The sequence below is a fragment of the Python bivittatus genome, unplaced genomic scaffold, assembly GCF_059951505.1.
Source record: "Python bivittatus isolate LINGU-HERP-01145 unplaced genomic scaffold, Pbiv_v1 ctg000850_np1212, whole genome shotgun sequence".
In the NCBI taxonomy this organism is placed as follows: Eukaryota; Metazoa; Chordata; class Lepidosauria; order Squamata; family Pythonidae; genus Python; species Python bivittatus.
The window spans coordinates 50,604,559-50,614,479 of NW_028277112.1; positions in this window are offsets into that span (position 1 = coordinate 50,604,559).

The following is a 9,921-nucleotide window of genomic DNA, read 5'->3' on the forward strand; positions in this document are numbered from 1 at the left end:
ACTTTTTTTTTTAAAGCTAAAGTGTGTTAAATCACTAGAAGAATACCCAGACTATTTTGCTTGAAACAAAGAAGGTTCAGCCTCATACCCTCCAGTAAAATCACTGTACCAGCACTCTGTCCCCTGCAACTCTTAGGACCAAATCAACAATTAACCAGTGAAGGATGCTTTCATTCCAAAAAGGATTCTCATCCTTTTAAGTGTTCAAAAAGTGGTATCCAACCCTTCTCACTACCATCAGAAGAAAGGGGAGAAGGCAATCTCTCTGCATGCCACAGCACAACCTTAACTTATGCTGAAAGATTATAGGGCTGCCCAAGGAAGGTCCATTTGGTGAAGGAAAACCTGACCATGCTGAATTTTGCTTGTGGAAGTGAGTGCACAAATAAGTTTAAGACCCATACTTGAAGTTAAGAGAATTCAGCTTAAGTCAGTCTTCTCCAGGTTGGTGGGTCACCCATGGTGGTAGTTGTAGGGAAGGCATATCTAATGGAAACATCTTGGACATCTTCAGATCAACTATTCCTATATAATGATTCCAGAAGTCTTCCCATTGACTTTGATAGTTAACCACTGCAACATAAATTACAGTCATTATTACAATAGAAGTTACCTGAGAATTGTGTTGAATAAAATAACATAAGTTGTAATACTTCTGTTGAAAATATTAACAATCAGTAAGCCAATCTTGCATTATTCAAGTGAAGATTTAAGGTTGAAAAGAATAATAAAAGTAGTCCTGAATATACAGTCGAGGATATCTTTAAAATAAATTTGCTTACGACAAGCTTGTGAAATGGATTATGTGCGTTTCCCTTTGATGGACGCTGCAAACCTCACCCACAAAAAAATCTACAAGGAAAAACAAACAAGAAAGTGCAAGGGTTTAAATATGTAAAGGTTGAAAAGATTCTAAACACACATCCAAAGTTAGATGCTCATTGTGAATCCAGCAAAGCAACCTTAAGAAACAAAGGGAAAGAAAAATTCAAAGAATGTACTAATTGAATAAATGCAACTGGTGATGACGGATTGGAGGAGGAAAGTGGCACATCCAATAGTGTTCAAGAACTGCTTGCATCATTTCTCACTGCATCATGGCATCCTTTGGAAGATTCTGAAAAGCTTTTTTATTGCTGTTGGTTTGAATTATATAGCACGATTTTCATAGTTGGGGAAGATAAATGTAATTACATTATTTACAAAAGATAGCGAAGTCATTCGTTCATATACATACACACGCATGTTCGTAGTAGTGCAGTAAGCAACATTTTCCCCATGCTTTGAGCACAGCACTTTCCCATCTGACTTTCACAATTTGCAATTCATAGTTTAAAAAAAAAAATCCAAGGTTTCAAATGAAACTTTTCTGGTTTTAACCTGCGTGTGTAGCAATGCCTCCATGGGAAATGATCTATTCTGCCAGCAGATGGCGTAAACAATCTTTGAGCTTTTGTCCTCACTTGACCTCTTCCAAAGAACCCTACATTTCTTGGACAGTCTGAGTTTCACCATGCAACATGTATTCAAGTCTACATTAATGCAATAGTTAGTTACTGAGAGCAATTTGCTAGTAAGACAGTATACACACACATACTCTGAAGACAGAGTCCAGGTAATCGTTTTGCAAGTGGATTCAATGCATATTTCATGTGTCTGAATACTCAGTGCATATTTGCTAAGCTCTTTTCATCTTATAGTTGGGGTCATGCTTTCTATATAGCTGCGCATAGTTGCAAAGTTCACATGGTACAAATGATAGTGCAAAAACAAAGCAGAACCACCTGTAACCTGAAGGTTCCTATACAGTCAGTTAGTTGCATCTCTGACACCCCTCCACATAATGTAACGTGTGTGCCCATTACAATCACAATAGGCCAATGCTGGAAATATTTCAGTCACATGTACATACATTTTAACATCTTATGCCCATACTGCTACTTACATGTCTCAGGTTATTTTATATTGTATTTCATGTATTTGTTGTATGTAGCCTGGAGATGCTTTACACGGCAAACAAAACATGCATAAAATACGAGTACACTGGATACACATTTAAACATCACAATGTAGCCATGGATCACTAAGCCATACTATTTTGTATCCATAGTACAGATATCTGAGATTTAAGAAATGGGTTCATATATCATGGAGTGAACCAAATCAACCACCAAAAAACCCCAAATCAACCATGTTTTTGGTTAGCATAATCTGAACATCCAATATATGTTGTTTAGTAAAATAGTCTGATCATCACTGAAAACCTGAGCCTACGTTTCCCAGGATATCAGGGAAACGCCCCTATTAGGTATCCTGGGATTAGGTTGTCTGCAGGGGAGGTTAAAAAAATCAAGATAAAAGCTGTGATTATGCAGTCAAAGCCCTGCCTCTTTTTAATGTGCATTGTGCATGTGATGTCTATTAAAAAGGGTGGATCACACTGTCATAATCACCATCTTGACTTTTTTGACACCACCATTCCCACTGGATACCATTGCTTGAGATTTCATTTATTTAAAACCCAGCTTTAATTATGGCTTATTTTTGCACAAAGGTAGACTCCTCCAAGTTAAGCTTAGCATCTGGAGACCTCAAGGACATATCTATGCAATTTTTTCCTGATAAGGAAGTAGTTTGCCAGCGTCTCTTTCAAGGGAAGCTTCTTCAACTTCCAAGTCTAACCTACAGCCCTAGTATTCCCAGGTAGTCTCCATCCAAGTATTAACTGGGCCTGATCCTGCTTTGCTCTTAATCCAAGACAAGATCAGTCAGATGCTACCATCTGCTGAGGATTTCATGTTAGAATTCCGAAACTACCAGTTTTTTTAAATAATCAGAGGAATGATAACTTTGGTGTAGTGGTTAAGATGCTGGGCTAAAAAACAGGAGACTGTGCCTTAGGCATGGAAGCCGGCTGGGTGACTCTGGACCAATCGCTTTCTCTGAGCCCAACCCACCACACAGGGTTGCTGTTGTAGGGAAAATAGGAGGCAGGAGTATAATATACCAAAACTTTAAATAAAGTGTTGTAGATCATTTTTAAAGTTCTAATTAATTTTATTGCACTGCATTTGTTTATAAAGTTCCTGAAAGATTTGTTTCTTAATCCCATAGATTATCTGGGTTCATTCAGCAGCAAAATCAAGTTTATGTGGACACATGCAGAGGAGCTCTGACATCATTATTTCAGATGTTCTGAACCTGATGTAGAAGAGAATGTCAGCTAAAAATCGCAGGAATTTTATCTTCTTCAGCAATGTTATGTTAAATAATTTCATCTGATTCTTGGCGTAGGAAAGAAAGAAAGAAAGAAAGAAAGAAAGAAAGAAAGAAAGAAAGAAAGAAAGAAAGAAAGAAAGAAAGAAAGAAAGAAAGAAAGAAAGAAAGAAAGAAAGAAAGAAAGAAAGAAAGAAAGAAAGAAAGAAAGAAAGAAAGAAAGAAAGAAAGAAGGAAGGAAGGAAGGAAGGAAGGAAGGAAGGAAGGAAGGAAGGAAGGAAGGAAGGAAGGAAGGAAGGAAGGGGGGAAAAACCCTAAAATTCAAACTTAGCTATAACTTTAACCAAAATACTATAAATCGTTAATTTTTCATGGCATTTTTGTTGGACCAGATAAAGAATAGCCCAACTCTAGATTTTAGATTTAAGAACGTGCTTGTGGTTTTTTTCCTTTTCTCATTAAATGTAGATGAACAAATCACCTTCTGCAGTTTAGTTTCCAGAGGAGTAACCATATTAGTCTTTTACAGTGAAAACAACACAAGCACCTTGTGACAGCTGAAAGAGTAACAAATCTATTGTGGGGTATATCCAGTTTCCACTTCATTGTGGTCTATGAAAGCTGATGCCATAATGCATTTCTTAGTCTTTAAAGTGCTAGAATCTCTTTGTTGTTTCTCCTGTACTCAGGCTGCTTCATAAATCACTCAGTATGGCAATGATGATCATTTCAGCCAATAAAGCTGCTTCTATTCACCACTTCTGAGTGCATCTCAAGTAGCTTTTGAAACTGAAACTACAGGTAATATGCATAAGCTGCAAGAAACAAGTTCTTGTCAATATTTTACCATTCTCCCCACCCAAATAGTATTAAAATTATTGCAGCAGGGTGACTCATTGATAAAAAAATTACCTGTCAGCCACAATGGCTGGGTTCACACATCAAATTCTACCACAACAAAGCAATTCCCTTTTTCTTTTAGCTCGGTATACCATAATTTATTTAACTGTGTTTTGTCGATTATGCTATAATTGGCTGGATTCACACAATACATTAAATCAAGTCCACACATACACCATATTGGGGCTTTGTGTGTTGTGTGAATGAGCAATTTCTATCATTGAGAGGAATTGCATAGCAAGGATGAACTTACCATAACTGGCCCACAAAAAACTGGACAATGACTAGGTGGCAACAAACAGCAAGCAATATTATATCTCTTTCCTGCCATCTGGTTTTGCAACCCAGGTATGATATATCAAAGTAGGAAAGACATGGGCAAATAAAAAAGTCCAGGACTTCATACAAAGTACCATCTCCCGCCCCACCCCAAAGTATGTTTCAGTACTGTACTTGAAATGATCAGATAGATTAATACTCTTCCTTTGACACAGTAGAGCTGATCCATTAATACCTAACTCGAGGAGTTATTTTAATATTTGGGTTCACAATAAACTCCCATTTATGGGCCTTTGATTTCAGGGGAGAAAAACAATGCAGGAAAAAATAATAATTTATTCCCAAGTCTGTCAGTCTGAAAAAGGCTTTGCTCAGCACCCCTCCAAGAACCAGAGCAAATATTTGAAGCATCCTAGTAAATATGAGATAGAGAAGACCTGGAAGATAGCAGCTTGTATATTAAGTAGCACTGGGCCATAGTTATATGTGCTATATATTTAGGGAATTTTTCCTTTCCTTCAGGTGAAACAGCCTGGGCTCTATTAGCTTCTAAGGTTTAGTTTGTCTTGTTGTTAGTGCATGTATTATGTGCTATTTTTAGACTGTAACTTCTCCTTAAATGCAATTTAAGCATCAATACTTAATCATCCAGTCAATTTTTTTCCTAGTAAAATAATATAGGACTTTCAATACCAGTCCTGTGCAACTCCTGTTAACAAAATAGGATTCCTGTTCTGTGTATGTAATGCTCCACTTGAAAGACTTTCTCTGACAGTCACCATTCACTTTCTCTATAGTTTATTATCTTCCTTCTGTTTCTCAGACCCGTGCATCTTTTCCAGCTTGAATAAATGATTCTAATGAACTAAATATCATTCCCAGTCATTTTTAGGCTGAGCAAGCAGCTACAATAGCTAATTATGGGCTGAATGGATGTTTCTTCCCCCACCCCCCGGAAGTATAAGGTTAAAAACCTATCTCAAACTCAGCTAGTTTTCCCAGCTGTGCAGTTAATGTGTGTTTTCATCTGCCTCAATCTCAACAAAGATATAAAAAGGTATGCATTAGAAAAACACACCGTAAAGTCTCTATACAGTTCTTAATGTCACATCCTAGATTTTCAAACTAGATGTATTACAGTAATGTGGCAATATATTGCACCTGGCTTAAAACAGGATAAAATTGTATTTTTTAATATTTCCTACATTCTCTAGGGACAGGGATATACAGACACTATATTTGCACACTGCACTAAACCACAAACTAACTAACCACATTTTAGCTTTGTCTGTTGGGCAAACTCAGTTCATGTGTGGCCAGTTTATAGTCTGGGTATTGTATATACCCAGAAAACCAGCTGAGTAAACAATGATTATTAACTATGTGGAAATGTATTATGCAAAGATAATCATAAGATTATACTAGTCAACTACATTTTAATTTGTGATGTTGGGTGAACCAAACATTTGGTCCATGGCCTACTGCAAGATGTGAACTCAGGTAATTGTGGCTTAGTCCAGAAACAGTAGCACATGGTTTAGCACATTGTGTGAAACTACCCAGAGCAAAGTGTATATCTGTGCTGTAAGCTCTTGCCCATTCTGAATGGTAAGATCCAGCCAGCGTGTGTGTGTGTGTGTCCTACTGTGTGGTACCTCCAAGGATTGGTCAATGCTTCTTTGCTTGAAGGAATTATTCCCAATATCTTGATCATGAAGAAGCCTTCTCCTGATCTTGAAGTTTTGGCAGCTACTACTCAGATGTAAATATTAGGGCTGCATATTGCTTTGGATTCAATGGGGAAAAGGGTATTCAGGCCACAAAGCCATATAACAACAAACAATACATTTTAAAAAATAAAGTACATTACTGTTTCTTTAAAAAATTAAAGGGGGGGGAAGAAGAATATTGGAATAAAACATTTAAATAATATGCTTTATTTTCTCTTATATTTGATATATATCGATTTTAATGGGAAATATAAGGCTGTGTATGACGACATATTTCTTCAATATTTCTAGTGAGATTTGTAAAAGAAAATTTTAGAGTTGGTCTAATATTCAGCTAGTTTGGATATCTGGTCTTGGGTGTAATAAGTGCTGAAAATCCAGTTTTACCATGATTTGTAGAAGGATAAGGTAGTAGGACCTTCAATGCCTTTTCATTAGAAGATCCTATTCTTTGTAGACTTTCCTCCAGAAGACTGTTAATGTTTTTTCCCCATATTATTGTTTCAGTATGACATATGAAGAGAGAGCTAACAAATTTTCCTTCTCATTTATGGATAGGGTAGTTGTTTGGCTAGTGAAATTGAATTAATCCAATGCTCATTAAAATCTTTGTGGAACATCTTCAGGTTGTTAGGAAATACTGGGGTTCTGCAGAACATAATTCAAGAAACAGTGGTCTAGATCTATTTCTGTCTGGCTTCTGGATAAAGCACCGAGACCACCGATGCTTGATGTTTTATCTCTACAGGGACAGAACTATGGGAAAGTTCCTGGACTGATCATGGAATATTACTGGAGAGGCTGAGCAATTTGTGCACTGGAGACACGCTGTTGTAGTAGTTTCATTCCTACCAGCAGGACTGCTACAGAGAGGGGTTGTGGGAGATTTCTGTCCAGCCCTATGGTACATTAGTGGGGTCCCCCTTTTGCTATTCAATATCTACATTGAAGGTAGTCATCTAGAAATATGGGCACAATGTCATCTGTATGCTGTATTCCATATCATAATGCTCAGTTCTATTTCTCCTTTCCATTTGATCAGGAAAAGCTATGGAAATCTTTGACAGTTGTAGACATTAGAGTGGTAATGGATTGGGTAGGGGCAAGAAATTGAAGCTTAATCCAAATAAGATGGTGGTACTATGAACATGTGGTCTCAGGGAATTAGGGTGGCTTATATAGATGAATTGCATTCCTTCTGAAAGAACTGGGGGGAATTCAACTTGATTCCATTCTGCCTGTAGAAATCAGTGTCAATAAAGGTCAGTGGTCAACTTTGGCTGGCACACCAGCTCTGACTAGACTTGGGTTAGGATAGCATAGCCTCAGGGATCCATGCCCTAATAAGTTCAGAACGTGATTAATGCTGAGATACCCTTGAAGATTGTCTGAAAGCTGCAACTGGTTAGGAATGCAGCTGCCAACTTGGAGTAGCTAAATGGGACCATATAACACTGGTTCTGAAAGTTGCCTTTGAGCTGGAGGGCTCAGTTTAAGGTATGGATTTTTGTCTATAAAACTCAAAATAGGGTAGGACCAGTTTCTTAAAAGATCATCTCCCTAAATACCATCTCTTCCAGGGACATTGAGCTTCAGAAAACAATTGAAAACATGTCACTTCACCAAGGCATTTGTAGGATAATAACTATTCTAGTATAAGGCTGTTTTTAGATTGCCTGTTATCTTGCTTTTCTATTATTTTAAAATGAACTTTGCTTTAATTTTTGAAATTATTGTTATTATGCATCGCTGGTTTTATTGTGATGATTTTGTTAAAGATTGCTTGTTATTGTTTTCTTGAAAACTGCTCTGGGCTCCTTCTAGGAGGAAGAGTGGTATAGAAATGAAATGAAATGAAATGAAATGAAATGAAATGAAATGAAGAAAATGAACTTAATAGTGGCCAAAGAGAAATGGCTGCATAGGATATATCTGTTAATGTAAGAAAAAAGCCTGCAACCAAATGTGTAGTTTTATGGGAAAAACAGCAATAGGCATGATTAAAAGTCAGTTTAACATAGAATGAGTCTCTTTAAGTGGAAGGGTTAAAGGCAATTTTAAATCCACATTCCTTTATGTATGCTTTTACATATGCACGTTATCAGTGCAAAAGATGCCTTAAAATTTCTTTCTATGGCGTGTCTGAAATCTCCCTTTGTGTGTGCTTGTGACACTCCCTAGCAAGCTGTCTCTTTGCCACAGGGTCACTTTGAGAAGGCAGCAAGGGTGAGAGGCCAATGAGGCTATTGGCAAATCCTCCCCATTCAATGAATAGTTCTATTTAAAAATAGATATACAAATCTTGGATCAGCAATATAACTGTTTGGTTCCCAACTGAAAACAATGGGATGGGTTTGTTGGGGAAAGTCAGCACATGAATAACAAGACTCTTCTTGGTGTGGCAAGGAGTAACCAGAAATAGCCATGGAAAAGAAGAGAGGCACCCCCCACACAAAAAACAACTTTAATATATCCATTCTTCAACTTATTTCATTTTTTGTTGTTGTTATCCAGCTCTGCTGTTTTCTTTTAGTACTGTATTTTAAAATTACTATTGAAGTGATCCATGAAAACTTAAATGATAATGTAGACTCTGTGTGGTACATCCAAATTAGCTTATTAATGAGAAGCACGACTGAAACCAGTAAGGCAGTCTTCATAACTAATTTAACTTCTGTGGTCCATAATTATGATTAATGTAGTCTGAATGCTATCCATGAATGCTAGAAACAACTTGCTTTGAAAAGTAGCATATACATATCAGATGACTAGCCTATTTTCTATGTAAAATGGCATGGTATCTTTTATTTTTAAAGCAATGGAGACTGCCTTTACTGGATTCAGATTTGGCAACTCTTGTTATTAAAATCTACCCACTCATGGCATTTCTTCATTAATATACCTTAATGCACAATGAATGTTAAGGTGATACAGACAGTCCTTAAATTACTTTAGGATTCTGGTGGCTTTGTATTTCCTGTATCTTAAATTAAACCCACAAACAAAATGCACTCATACACACTAGTATAGGCAGCGTGATCCCGAAAAGCCATTGTCATTCAAGAATCCATCAAAATTAATGAGGCATCCATTGGAAAGCAGTCAGTGAATGAGATGGATTGCAATCCAGAAAGTGTTTATTTTCTAGCAACTTCTAGAAACAGGGAGACTCAGATGGCACCTAGACTTATATGGCAGTGATCACTATAGACAGGAAAGCATTTGGGAGGAAAAATCATCTCCCATAATAATATCACAATAGGCAGATCTGCATTTGCCAAGTGGCTTCTCTTTCAGTCAATTAATTCCTCTTCCAATGAAAATAGGGCAAACCTACTATGAAACTATTCATTCTTTGGCGAACTAAAACAATGATACAAAGCCTCAGTCCTATCTATATTTCTGCAATAGAGCTATGATCACACAACACCCTAGCCCTTGTTTACTGAATTAACCCAGTTGGCTGGGTTTGAACGATACTGTGACTCATAAATTCTGGGTCATCTGGCTGTCCCATTAATTGGGATGACAATCAGTAATAATCAGACATAACAACATATATTAGGGCTACCAAATCTGAGCTGTGAAAGTCAAGATGGCAGCAAAGGAAACTCTAACTCTTTATGATTATCTAGTGATCATCTAGATTTTTTCAGCCCAGCTCTGCTAGCCCTAATATATGCTATTATTACTGATTATCTTCCCAGTGTAACAGGAGAGCCAGATGACAGGGAATAAATACAAAGGTTGTAAATACTTCTAGCCATGTAAGGGATTGGCTGTGGACCTTTTTTTT